Source organism: Cupressus sempervirens, chromosome 5, assembly GCF_028749045.1.
Source record: "Cupressus sempervirens isolate cs-2001-9-10 chromosome 5, ASM2874904v1, whole genome shotgun sequence".
Lineage (NCBI taxonomy): Eukaryota > Viridiplantae > Streptophyta > Pinopsida > Cupressales > Cupressaceae > Cupressus > Cupressus sempervirens.
The window spans coordinates 433,645,531-433,660,526 of NC_143122.1; the positions used below are offsets into that span (position 1 = coordinate 433,645,531).

General features: G+C 34.4%; 1 pseudogene; it reads left to right on the top strand.

Annotated features, from left to right (window-relative positions):
• The first annotated feature begins 1,645 nt into the window (after window positions 1–1,645).
• LOC149556644 (protein BIIDXI pseudogene) lies at window positions 1,646–2,502 on the top strand (annotated as a pseudogene).
• Window positions 2,503–14,996: the final 12,494 nt, after the last annotated feature.

Below are 14,996 nucleotides of genomic sequence, written 5' to 3' on the forward strand. Positions count from 1 at the left end.
CCCCAACATAACTTTACTACGAATTCTTGTAGATCTTCTTAGAGGCACTTCTACTTTGCACTGAACATAAAATAAATATATAAATAAAAACTAATAATTAAAAATCCAATCGAAACTAGATTTTAAATTTGTTAAAATTTAAATTCATATATATAACAGTAAAATGTAAACTAATAACTAAAAAATCCAATAGAAACCAGATTTTAAGTTTATTAAAAAATCAAATTCATTGCACATTAATAATTTACCTCTATTGTACGAGATCTAGGAGAAGATGCTGGTTGATGGACACTATGTGGAATGGTGGGCATTTTCTTGTAGGTGTTCACCTCTCCTACCGAATGTTCTAGCTGGGGCGTAACCTTTGGTTGAGAAGTAGGTTCCCAAGCAGGTTGAGAACCCAACTCTTGAAGATGCAAAAATGGTGGATCTGACTCCTTTATTGATTTAAGAGCATCATGCCTACTGCTTGACGTTTTCTTGGAGTTCACCTCTTCTATAGAATGGTCTAGCGCAAAAGTAACCCTCCGGTGAGCAGTAGATTCCCAACTGTGTAGAGTATCCCCTTCTGGAAGATTCAAATTTTTTGAATCTAATTTCTTTGTTAGTTGTTTTACCACACCTTCTTCTACGCTCATTGCTTCTTTCCCCTCATTTTCATTTCTTCTCACTACTTTTTTAGTCACATTTATTATTTTTTCCCCCTCATTTCCATTTTTTCCCACTACCTTTTTAACTTCATTTATCGCTTCTTTTCCCTCATTTCCATTTTTTCTCACAATTTTTTTAACCTCATTTTTTTTCTTTCTTACTACTTTTTCTTCCTCATAATCGTCTTCCTCGTCGTCTGGTGCTCCTATCCAAAGCCAAGTCGTAATCATGACGACTGTAGCAAGACACCAAAGCAGTAAAGCACCGAGCTTGTGATCGACTCTATCTGGAAAGAGCTGTTGATCAAACATTTCTACAAAGCAAAAAACCATAAACATTACTCTAAAGGCTACACTAATTATCTCATCTTCGAGCTCATTAAGCCTCTTCCTTCCGTTGTTTCTCGCCATGAAAGTTAGAAAAAAAAAAAACAACAATTACTGAAAAGAATTGCTTGCGAAAAGTATGTTTGAATGCGGAGAACTGTTCTGTACAAAAACTAGGATTTTTATAATGGCATTGAGCTATGATGCAACGGTCACATTATTAATGGAAATTTCTAAATTGGCTGCCGAAAATTTCTAAATTGGCGAGAATTAAAATCAAATAATTAAAGAAACATAACGCAGGATCAAAACATTTCCTTATGCAACATCAGACCAACGAGGAGAGTGAATAGTGAATTCCATAACTAATAGGAGACTAAGGGAAATTATAAGAAATCATTTGGAAATGAAAGACAAGGATAAGATTTCAATCTGACAAATATCGGCAAAACGAGCTCTGCTCGGGGAAACTATCACTTTAATAAAGGAAACTTGCTGTTTAAGAAAGTTTAATTGCAGACGCGAAACTGATAGAAATTTATATTGAATATCGGCAAAACCAGCTCTGCTCAGGGAAACTATCACTTTAATCAAGGAAACTTGCTGTTTAAGAAAGTTTAATTCCAACGCGAAACTGATAGAAATTTATATTGCTGTTTAAGAAAGTTTAATTGCAGACGCGAAGTGCGATTTTGTAGCCTTTGGACTCACCCATCCGTGTTCTCACTTGCTTTTGCTGCATGCTCACCTTTCTTCATTTCCTTCTCCACTCGCAAGATGATTATTCTGTTAAGATATTATTCCATGGGCGTGGAGGATGATCCCGCCTGTGGCCCTCTCATCGATGCAGTTCTCCTGCCTCCCAACATCGACGACGACAATTCGCCTCTGCCGGGCTGGATAATCGACTCTCTCAAGTCTGTCAAATTCATCGATGCTCTGCATTACTCTGTACCAGGGGGCAAAAGAGCCGTGGAACTCCTGGCGGGCAAAGAGAGCTCCATTTCCCAGACTGTGCCGACAATTGTGGGGAAAAGTTATGTGCTGAGCTTTATGGTGGGAGACGCAAGCAATACTTGCAGTGGATCCATGATTGTCGAGGCTTTCGCAGCCAAAGAGACTGTGAAAGTGCCCTACGAATCGAAGGGCACCGGAGGCTTCAAAAGTGCCCAACTCGCCTTCAAAGCAGTTTCTGCAAAAACTAGCGTGGTGTTCTACAGTACATTTTATCATGTGAGGAATGATGATATGAGTTCACTCTGTGGTCCGGTCATTGACGATGTTAAGTTGTTTGCCCATTAAATTTATATCTGATATGCTGGTCAGAAGAAGATGACAGGCCTTTGTGAGGCATAGGAGATCACTTATCATTTAGATCTGTTGCAAAAATGAACCCCGTTGACTGTAATAGCATCATGAAAGCACCCTTTTATAGGTTGGGCTGATATCGATCCAGGCCAGACAGTCAAAAATGTATTTTAGAAATAATGGTAAATGTATTAATTATTCTTAGTGATTTTTTTCAGTCGATAATTGAGAAATATTCCTATTACTAATATAGAAGTTAAGATATTATTCTGTTATAAAATTCTCGAAGTAATTTAGTGATAATCATTCCCTCTCGCAAGATGGCATCATTCTGCTTAAAATAAAAAAGGCAGATTGGCAGAGCACGCGGAATGCTCTGAGCGACTGGAATGAGTTACATGAAAATCCATGTGCTTGGCAAGGAATCTCCTGTGATGCTTTCAATACCGTTACGGCTATTGATGTCACGGGGAGCTCCATTTCTGGCAACTTGACCTCCGCCATATGCGCCCTTCCTAATCTCACTTCCTTAACTCTCCAAGACAATGCTTTCACTGGCCCCTTTCCCCACGCCCTTCTTCATTGCAAGCGTTTGCAAAATCTAAGACACTAAATTATTTTGACAATGAGGGACAATAAAGGCCTCAAAATGAGGGAACACACAAATTGGTCTTTTTTTCATACAAAAATATAGCATAGTGTTTGGTGTGCTTCCTCTAAAATGTAAATTAAAAAAATGAACTAGTTTGGTGAGAAGTTAGCTAATGTCATGTAGTTTATCTTAGATTTTTTGGCTAATTTTTTGTTGAATGTATGATTTTTTACTAAATTTTTAAGTGGGTGCATTGTAAATCATGAAATTTGAGCATGCTCCCCCCTAAATTTATTTAAAACAATTCAAAATTTAAAACTTGTATTTTTTAAGGTTTGTAGAATAGAGTCTAGTTTTGAAAAATGTAATTTGTATAAAATTTTGACAAATGTCCCAAAATCTAGGCCCAATATACCATATGCTAGTTTATGACAAAAAAAAATGCACACAAAAGAAATTTGAGATGGAAAGCTTAACATTTTCAAGATCCAAAATAAATTATACAGTTAGATAGATATTAGAGTGATCGATAGAATTGTGGTATTTTTACCTATGTATCACCACATGCAAACTTGATGTAGAGCACAAATCAAAAAATGAGAATTATTTTAGTGTTCTGAATAACATGTCTTTGGCTTACAATATTTATCCAAACCTTTTGTTTAGATGTATGACTAAGGCTCAATGTTTCCCATGGTCTTTAATATGGATTAAAACATATATGGATTGTGCCAATTTATGTAAATCCTATTCTTAATGTGTTTTCCACAAAACATTTTGCTAGCCAAATATTTTACATTGCCAATTTGTATGTATCTCTTTATCTATTTGCAAACTTGATTAAAATGTAGACCTTATGGTTTCAAGACATTGTGTCCACATCTCCATACATGCTCAATTAACTTGATTCCCTATATCATCATTTATTCACATCAACCCTCTCTCTCTCTCTCTCTCTCTCTCTCTCTCGCTCTCTCTCTAATAACCATGAACTGCACACTGTGGAGAAGGGGTGACTCATTTGTGAGAAGATTAAAACATTTAAGCTATTAAGGACATATCATGCCTAAAACTCTCTCTCTCTCTCTCTCTCTCTCTCTCTCTCTCTCTCTCTCTCTCTCTCTCTCTATGTGGAATAATAATGAACTGCACACTACGAAGAAGGGGCGACTCATTTATGAGAAGATTAAAACATTTAAATTATTAATCACATGTCACGTCTAAAATATATAGTATGATGCTTGAATAAACATACACAAAACATAGTTCATACTAGGGTAAAAGAAAAAACTTATGTCACCTTTTAGGATAACTGAGTAGGTCCAACCAAAATGGTTTCAGTCAAACCTCTTTCAGTTGGACAAACGTCGTGTGCTACATATATGACAAGGTTGATTGTGTTGAAACAAGGGATTTTGGCTGAAGTGTTTGGTCAAACACCCGAATAAGTATATAAACCCCAAAGAATCTCCTAAAGGGATCATTTGCACTAAATAGGTTCCAAGATTTGTGAAATGCTTTAGAGCTATTCATCTTGTTTGGTCATATCAGGTAAGTGAAATTTTGGTTTTGGTTATTTTATGATTTCTTATATTTTATTTTACTTTACTTAGTTGTATAGTATTTTTAAAATATTTTTAATGTATAAATATGTTTCTATAATATTTTTAAATGTATTAAAATTTGTTTTATTTTTAAATGTATTGAAACATGTATTTATTCTTATTACAAATATTGTTACAAGAACCTAGAAAAATCAACTATTTAACCTTAGAAACAATGTTAGAAAACTCAATAATGGTTTTGATTATTTACTATCACTAGTACATTTGAGGTCATTTTTTGACCAAAAATTTTGACCATCAATTAATAAGGTTTTGATTGGTTGGATTGTAGAAGGAAAAATTTCTTGTTTTTAAAAATCTAAGCCTATGTTGGTCAAAATTTTGACCAACACGGGCTTAAATTTAACATGAAAAATTGTTCTCAATTTCATTGTTGAGCACGCGAAGTAGCTGGAGCTACAGAACCTTGGGTCAACCCATGCCAATGTTGCTTGCTTTCCCATCACTGGCTCCTCATCTAGAACACTCGACTCCATCTCTCGCATCTGGCTCTGAATCTAGCACTTTCTGCACTTAAACTGGTATTTACCTCATACATTTTTTATGTTTTCATATGTTTGGTTGATTATTTCATTTCTTCCAGTGGTTTGAGTTGTCCCACGCTTAGGCGCTTACACTAAATATGGCATTCTCTTCTTTCATGAGGTTTATTGAAAACCTAAAGCCTTCCACCGATAATGCCTTTGGTGTAATGTCATTAGACTGGATTACATTGGACATTTTACTGTCACAAAATGCCATTTGCATCCCCTACTCTTGTCAATCTCGCACCATACTGCCCATTTATAGAGGGCTAGTTGAAGGAGATGCTTCACATTTTTCTTTCAACACACGAACCCCCTAAAGATTGCTCCAAAGATGTATAATGCTTACAGAATTGCATTGAATAGAACACCTTTTTTACAAGGTGAAAATGTCCTCCCATTTCCTCACTCACAGGCAATTTGCCTTTGGTGTGTATCCTAGTAATAGGTTGTTGAGTGTTCTACCTTGCCTAAATTTTCTCTTGTTTTTGGGCTTCTTCCTCTTGGATCTAAGACACCTTTGGGGCATATATTTGAAAGGGTTTTTGAAAGGTTAGCGATTTTTGTATCAGAAATGTGTAGAAGGAAGTTCCCTTGGAGCTTATCTTTTGATGCCCTAATTTGGCCTTTCATGATCCTTCCCTTGGTATTTGAATTACTCCCCCCCCCCCCCCACTAAGTGCATTGTCCAAAATTGTAGTTGAAAAGAGGGTTTCCCTTGAAACCCTCTTTAACATTGGCCCAATAACAGGTCGCACATCAAAAGTACCCTTGTTAGTTTTGGTTTGACACCCTTTATTCAAAACTAGACATTAGATTGTAAGGTTCTAGGATCTCATTCTACCACTTACTCTTTTTCTCACAGTTGCTAATAAAGAAATTATTTTTTCATACCCAAGCCCTTGTTATAATGTTCATCAAGTTATTATCTTTTGGGGGAATATTTTCCTCTTTAATCCTACTCCAACATCAATTACCTGAGAACATATTATGGATTTCAATATCAAAGCTTCAAGTTTCCTTAATCCTCATTAAGTAACTTGTGAATGAGTAATTAGAAACCCCGAGGCTTGGACCCAAGTAATAATTCAAGTTTGGTTTTACTGAGATTGTGTTGGCTTTGTATACTAATAAAATATTATCTTATAGGAAAAGATAGAGTTGAGAGCATAGCTTCCTCATCATCTACACCAGTGGAAACCCAACACAAGTATCATCAAACCCATGGGAAAGAAGAGAAAAGTTGATCAAAGAGTTTGAAAAGGTAGTGCTAACAATGAAATATATGAAGGATGATGTGCTCCAAGTGTTGAAGATAGAGAACTTGGTTTGATTTCTAATGGACATAGACATCAAAGAATGCAACTTAAGAGGAAATCAAGGAAGATATACACAAAGGAAATGTTTCTCAATACGAATGCTATACCAACCTTCTTAGTCTAGGATAGTTTAGAAATGCTTCTTTCCTACATCCATTTACTGTCCAAAAATCAGCAACACCTTGGACAATAATTACTCACCAGCTACATGATTATGTTCCCTACCAGACAATACTATCATTGTTGCCTTTGATTCTATCAACACAACCATAGTCTTCCAGACTCCTAGAAGAAAGTACATGACTTTGAACAATAAGGTCTTTACCCTTAGGGAGTATCAATCAATGAAGCATGAATGCAAGTGATAAGTGAACACATAGTGGATAATCCTCCTCACCCACTATCTCTAGGAAAAAAGTCATATTTCCCATCCAAGGGATCATCATTATTTTATGTTGCATATTTATGGAATTAAATGTGAAAGAATATTCCCCAAGGATGTATTATCTAATCTTAGCATTATTGAATCTACTACCTTTTTTGACTAGGCACAAATGATCTTTGAAAATATTGGTTGACAACTAAAAGAGTTGTAGCAAACTCACAATTTTTATATGACATCTTAAGTAGTTTGGATGATAGATTTTTGTTGACAATATGAAGCGTTGGAGACTAAAGACCACATGGGGGTTGAATTTTGAAATATGTTTTACAATATTTTGCAAGGCTAATGGTACATTCCTATACAACACAATAATATGCCTACAAGGGGATCCCATATTTTAATTGTCCAAAAAGGAGAAAACCTTTATCAAGCCATGGGGGATGTGGTTCATAAAGAGTTGGTGACACACCTATATCCATGTGTATGGGTTCTAATGACATCCCTATCTACTATCTCAACATTATAGTGATCAAATCATCATGCTCGAGTTCTACAATTAAATCTTGGATGTACATAATGCATTTTCCATAGAAAAGGTAAAAGTTGTGGGGTTCTCATTATCATGTAGAGGATAGAAGTGCACTTTGGCAACTGCTAAAGATGCAAGTACCAAATTGGAAATCCTTAAACCAAGAAAGTTCTACTTTTTGAGGCAAAATTTTGACACCAAGAGGTAAGTTAAACAAGACATTTACCAATAGCTATGGTGGTCACCTCCCTTGCCTTGAGGATTTATAAGCAGATTGTCAAGATGACTTTGATGCATTCTTATGGAGGCATTGCCAAATTAGAACAAAAAACATGAAGTTGTTTAGGTTGAGGACTTTCTCAAAGAAATACATTGATGACACATTGATCTTGGATTCATAGTTCAATAAAAAGAAAATGGGAAGTATTCTTCTAGAGCCTTTTGATTGGAACACCCCAAATGTTTATGACATTAAAGTGATCAACAAGCCAATGATTGATAATAGCTCACTAGTACATTAGGCCCCCATTTTCGACCAAATTTTTTGACCAAAGGCCTATTTTCATTTTTTTTTGAAAAAATGGTCCCGATATGGTTGAAATTTTGACCATGGTTAAATTGGTTAAATTTTGACCTTTAGAACATATGTGATAATAAAAGGTCATAGCAGTGTTAACTTTTTTTTCGTGCGCGCGGTGACTACAATGGGCGGGAGTTTGGTGTAGGGTCAATAGGAGAGGAGAAGGAGGTAAGAATCGACCACCCTGTAGTTCCAATATTATCATGTTGTTGGTGACTGAAAATAAAGCATGTGGCCATGACTGCTTAATCTAATGGGAACTTTACACTCATAGGGCTCAAGAGATTTGATGTTTTCTATGGGGGTAATTTTTTGTTTGTCACAGTTGCCTCACTATCCATTAGTTTTGACTTGGAAGAATTGGTATAGCAAGTGGGTGCAACATCAATTGCACTGTACTTTTTGCTAGTTGAGATTGCTCTATCCCAATCTCAGCCTATCTAAAGATAAGTGTATAAGGTTCCATGACCACTTCCTCGACTGGTTGTGTTGTCCTTATACCCCACTTTGGAATAATTTCAATGCAAAATAGGCCAAAACTATATTACCAATTTTGCCTCTTCAAGCAAGAGCCTCCATTGTCCAATTTAGCAGCAGAATGAGGACTGTATTTACATATTTAAATCTAGTCATTAGATATCATTCCAAGTTTTTTATCTATCAGAAAGTTGCAGAGGCGGATTCCAAAGCTATTCAATGCCTTTACATTTTCTCTTTCTCTTCTACTCATCATAATTTAAAAAACAAAGCCACTGTTAATTCTTTCAAGTCACAAAGTTGTTTTATAGATGATGCTTAGGTTCAGGGTTAGCATATATTTAAGTGCAAGGATAAAGTTGTGGAAAATTTATATTTCTGATATCACTAGTTATATCTTAAAGTTTAGTTCACTAGACACTTGTATTCTCTCTGTAAGGCCTTGTCCCTTTTGCGGCTCAGATTTTCTCTCACCCATTTGGATCTATGTCCAAATATTGAATTCATACTAATGGATGATAATAGACTTTTTTTTAGCAAGCTTCACAAATCTAGAAGTTAGTAAGCACATACTTTACTTGGTAAAAGTCTTGAAATACTAAAATAGTTTTCTGTTCTAGTGAAGCCTCGAAAGTTTTTGGTTCGCTTCTCCTTTACTAATTCTCCAGCTATAATGAAAATTTGAAGTAGAGATGGCAATCCCATCCTTTGCTTGGTAGGAAAAGACTTGAAAGACAAAGTTGTTTTTTGTAATAGTGAAGTGTTAAAACATTTTTGGCTAGCTTCTCCATTGCTAATGTTTTGGCCATAGATGAATGCCTTGAGTTCTTGATGTTTGAAAAAACTTGGATTATTGTGTGCTCAAAATCAATTTTTTTGGAAATGCATTATCATCTATATAGTTACTACTCTTGTTTGTTAAATTTAATTTGCACTTTTCTTGGAGACATATGCCCACTGTGAGCTATTTCTTAAAAGACTAAGAATTGTAGAATAGATGAATAAGATTTAATACTAAATATTTTCTTCAAATCTTGTGTTCTGGTATCAACAGCGATGTGTGGAGAGTAGTTGTGTAGAAAGTTGTTCTGATTTTCTGATTTGTGATCAGTGACAATTTTTGGAAGTCCCTCTCTTTCGCATATATAAACTACTTCCTAACAACTATAGAAGTACAATCCTCAAATCTTGTATTGATTTATTGTTTAGTTTCTATGAAGTCGTGTACTCCATTGCTCATGGATAATGTGAATGTGATCAAAACTATTTAGATGGTTTTTGAGTTTCATGGGTTTCAAGGTTATTGAGATCTTCATATTTATCCTAAGAGAGTTCTTGAAGGAGGCATGAACCATTGGAATAAGAGTGATAGTGATAGAATGACAACATTGTAGGATAGTTATATTCAACTATTATGCTCTCTTTTTTGTTTAAGTTCTTTGGAAGCTTCCAACAAAATGAATTGTTCTGTTGCACCGATTAGGTAATCTAACTTACAAAAATATTACTTTATCATCGAGACAAAGATACATTGAGGATTGTTTCTTTCTCACTATTATAAATTGTATTTTACTCAGCTCTACAAGTACAGAATCATTCTAAATGATGTTTTAGATAATATATGATTGTTCCATCTTCATTTTTGCTTGCATAAAAATTGATTTGCAATAATTAATGACAATTTCCACCTATGGTAGAGGTGTATGATCTATTGAAGCTCAAGATAGTTATTGTAATGCTAAAAAGGCGATTTTATATAGTTTTTGTTTTTTAATGTCATTAGAAGACATTTATTATTTGAGTTTTCTAATAATTGAATGGTCATAAATTAAGGGAGGATTGTGTGTCACTGTGTAGTAACTTAGTTTTGGAAGATCCCCTTTTTGAACTGTATCTGAAAGTGTATAGAAAATTCTCAAGCAATCCAGGAAAACAATATCAGCTTTAAAGGAAGATTACAAATAGGAAAAATTCGCAATTAAAGAAAGAGAATACATAATATCAAACAATAAGAAAGAAGGTTTGTATGCATCTAGTGTTATTTAGTAGATGTAGTTTATAGGATATTCCTAGATGAGACTTACATTAGGGATGTTGTATGGTGAGCAGAAACACTCTGACTGAGCAGGCTTGCACACCTCTCTCTGATTTGGAGAGATCTGTTAAAGACATTGAAGGGTTATTTGCTAAAATAGGTATGTTGACCTAGGCCTTTTCAAAGGTTCAAAATATTTTATGACATTGCAATGCATAGATTGTTAGCTGGACATTTTTGTTCTGATTGTGTCAATTTATAGAAATGGAAATCATTATAGGGAATGGATTTGGAATTTCCTACCCTGTAAAGTAGTAGTTCAGTGCGTAAGTAATAGTTAATAGAATAGTTTTGTAAAAGATAAATAAAATTTGTAGTGTGTGCTTGATATTATCACATGTCTATAACTCAAATTGTTGTCAATATAAGAGGGAGAATTCCTTTCAAAATTTGTAAGAGTTCAAAATGCAGCCAACTTAGTATTAGTAACAATCTTGACTTATGTCCTATCACATACGTTTCTACTACACAGTCCCTTGTTCTAGCCCTAAAAGTTGAGATGTATAGTTGTATTGATGATGAACATTTATTGCCCCTAATTTTATTTTATAAGAAAAATTGGGTTGCAAATGGTAGTTAAGTCAATCACGAGGATCACAATGCATGAATATGGAGTTGATTATTTAAGTCACATGGGTGTAAGTTCTTAGTGTCTTCATGGGAACTCAGATCACTAGTTGTGAGGCTCCACTGTTATCTTTATTGCGTAATCATCACAACACCTTCTAACAGAGACACTAAATGCATCTTTAATTCACTTTTATAACTCTTTTTGATAACCCTACAAATGGAGCAATTTACTCACCTATAACTAGTTTGGATCAAAGAGTAACTTAGAATGAATACAAAAACAAGGACATTGATCAAAGATGCCTTGATTGGTAGTTAAGTTGTGCATATGTAACTCAGTTGTTATGGTATCTTTCTACCCATTATATTATGTAGGTGTAGATGGAGCTTTCGAAGATTCTCTTTTCAGTATTTCCCTGTTTCACCTTAAGGGTAGTATTACTTGATCTTTCATCAACATTATCTTTCTTTCCTCCATCTATATCATATTAAATTTTCCCTCATCTGGTAGATAGAGATTAGAGAGAAAATAAGACCTAAATCTATTTCTCTCCTGCATAAGTTTCCAAACATTAATGGTCTTAATCAAAGAACAATGAAAGAAAACAAACTCTTCATCAGTATATCTCTTACTTCCAAATACTTCCAAATGGTTAAGGAGGTAAGGAAGATTAGTTTTACTCCATGAAACCCACAATTGCAATGAGAATTATTGTAGGCTAAACGTAAACAATTAATATCAAGTTTTACTAGTACCTAACATTTCATATTTAGGCAATGCTTAATTTTAAGACAAACTATCGATAGCTAGAGGATTTAATATGATCTGAGATATACTGCATTGTAATTGTCACATGGATTTCCAATGAGACAAAATATTGTTTTGAGGCTTGATCTTGGGCCGTATGAGAGGCTAATGATGCAGCCCTTGAGATTGTTTTTTCATGCAACAAGAGATGGGGACAGTGAAACACAACTTGTAGAGATCCAAAACTTCCCAATATCTCTTGGAAAAACTTGTTGTGGACTGTTCATGGTTTAGACTCTTGCTACCTTAGTTTATGTTGATAAAAAATGAAGAGAGGCTATCAAAGTGAAGTATAAACGTTAACATCTTGAGCATGAATTCTTATATTGCAAACCCCTAAATATTTTGCAAACTTGGCAATTTAAGAGCCTTGTTTCAATAATGTACCACCTTTCAATAAGCCTACTTGAATTGGGTAATCCAAAATTTAACATCTTGAGCATGAATTCTTATGTTGCAGACTCCTAAATATTTTTTTAGACTTGGCAATTTGAGAGCCCTGTGTCAATAATATAATGCCTTTCAATAAGCATGCTTGAATTGGGTAACCCAAAATTTAATGGTAAATATTGGGTATTTTATGGTGATTTCAATCGATTCTTGAAGTTTTAGAAATGGGTCCTCTCCAAATTTGCCACTTTTCATATAGATTAGTTTCTATATCAATGCTTGGATTGGGAAAATGAAGGCATTACTTATCCATTCAATCTTTCTCAATGCCCCCCACTTCTTAACAATATATTTATCTTTTTACACACATACAAATCTCTATGCATAAGAATTTAGAAGGAATCCCTCAGAAGGAACTGGACTTATGATACAACTTTGAAGAACTTCAACTGTGTACTTGAAGGTGAATGCATTAAAATCTTAGAAACAACTGAGTTTTAGCAATGAAAAGATAACAAAATCCATGAATGGTGAAGCTTGGGAATCTTATACAAGCAAAAAACTCCACAAATATCCTACACCACTCTAAGAGTGCGGCATTTTTTTGGATGGGTGTTGTATCTCAGTCTAATAAAAGGTCTTGCTATCTCCACACACCCTTCTCCCATCTATCCTTACCAACATGTATCTTAGCAATGCTATGCCATTGTCTTCTATGTTTTAGGGATTGATATTATTGCCAGCATATATGCTCCCTAGAAGATGAGAATGCTATTGATTTTAGGGGATCAAGGGAGAATTTTGAGATGCCAGACCAAACAATTCTTTACTCTATATTTGAGAAGCTTATTTATGAAATATGTATCTTTCTGAACCATTCAAAACTTCAAAGCCACATCATATATGTGGATTGAGATGATTATAGGGATTTGTATCCCTCAATTGCCCTAGAAATATCTAACATCAATCTTTTGACTGGATTTCAAGAAGGTTTCAATTTCTAGTTCACTGAATGACCTCTGACCATTTTCCAACAAATCCTTTTACATAAGAAACTTGAAAATAAAATTGTAATGGGGTATAATAGTTGCAAATCTTAATTATAAACTAGAGCCGTATTATTTAACTACAGTTCACATAACATTTTGTTCTATTGAAGTTTCATGTACCCATTTGATGAGGATTTTTGTGGATATAGTTTTAAAAATATTTTCTATTTGTTTGTTAGTAGGATGTCAAATGAAAAATGGAAATAGAATACCTTTGACTATTTGTCTTAGTAGAAAATCAATGAATAGATGGTTGTTTCCCAAGGATCAAGGTTTTGTGTCTAATATAACTGAATACTTCTTAGATAATTATTATTTAATCTGTGTCAGTGAATTATAAAACTACTATTTTATTTGTCATGCTCAGGAATTGATTAGCTTCTCTATGCTCCATCAGAGTGTTTGGAATATCAAATGTACTTGATAGTTTTTAGATTATGCTCCTTGTTGAAATTTTTTCTATTGTCAAATGATGAGAGACTCCACATTCTTTCACCTGGAAGAACTACTAGTGAAACAGATGTTGCCAAAGCATTATTGAGAAAGATTACTTCTATAAAAGGAAGAGTTATTACTACACAATTTGCCTCAAATATTCATCATCTTGGTAGTGTGAAAGTAGCAGCTAAGCTCACTCACAGGAAACTGGTAGGAATATAATTTTTAGTCTCTGTTTCATCATGTGCCACCACACATGACTTTGTATGAATCCATCAGGTGGCAGCAAAGCATCAGCAAGGTTTGATTGGGAGTTGATAAGTTGCACGTTTCATCATCTAGGAATTTTTGTTCAGGTCTCAACTTTTATTTTTAATGTTATCTACATATAATTTTTTGGCATTCACGCAAGGCATATGACTGTAACTTCAAAACTCATTTTACTTCAACACTGGTACACTGGTTCCTTCATTATATTTATGACTAAAACTCAGTTATCTTTCAACATATTGATATCTTCAATTTTCTAGATTATATTTTGAGCTGTTGGAGATTTCTATAACTCAATGGTCAGATCTTCTAGTTAAGGAGAATTGTAACCAACAATCGCTTTGAATGGAGTCGTCTAAATTGATTAATGGTGTATTGTTTTAAAATTATTAATCATCATTCTGGGATTTGTCCACATTTTTTGTTCATCTTCTGATTATATTCCTCAACAGACTTTCAAGCCTCAATCCACTACTTCCAAGCCTCTATTCATGACTTTTTTTTTTCCCCACATCCCATAGTGTTTATAATATTGGAATGGCAGGAAATGTGGGAACATGTCCTTGATGACCGTAGAGGGTAGGAGGCCTTTTTTGTGTGGAACAATGGGGGACAGCAATAAAAAAAGGAAAATTTTAAAACATTAAAATTTCAAGTATTTATATAATAATTCATTCATCATATGCATTATATAAATGTTTCACATAACATTAGAGCTGAATTCAGAATTCACACAAGTTGACAAACAAATTAACTCAATTTCTCTATTTTTGTTGTCAATGTGCACATACAACAAAAAGTTGAAGGTCACAACTAGAAAATGACAAAGCATAGAAATTAGGAAAAAATATATTTCATAATTTAGAACATTTCTATATTTAGTATTACATCAGGTCAATAATCATGCCCCCCCCCCCATGGCTTGGAAATAGTCTGCCTGCATGCATTTGGAAGCACCACATGGTGGATATAAGAGGTGTGAGGGTTAGAATGGATAAATGAAGGTTGGAAACATTTAAAGGAGTATAGTTTAAGGTGTCTAAACCATCTGAATGGTTTT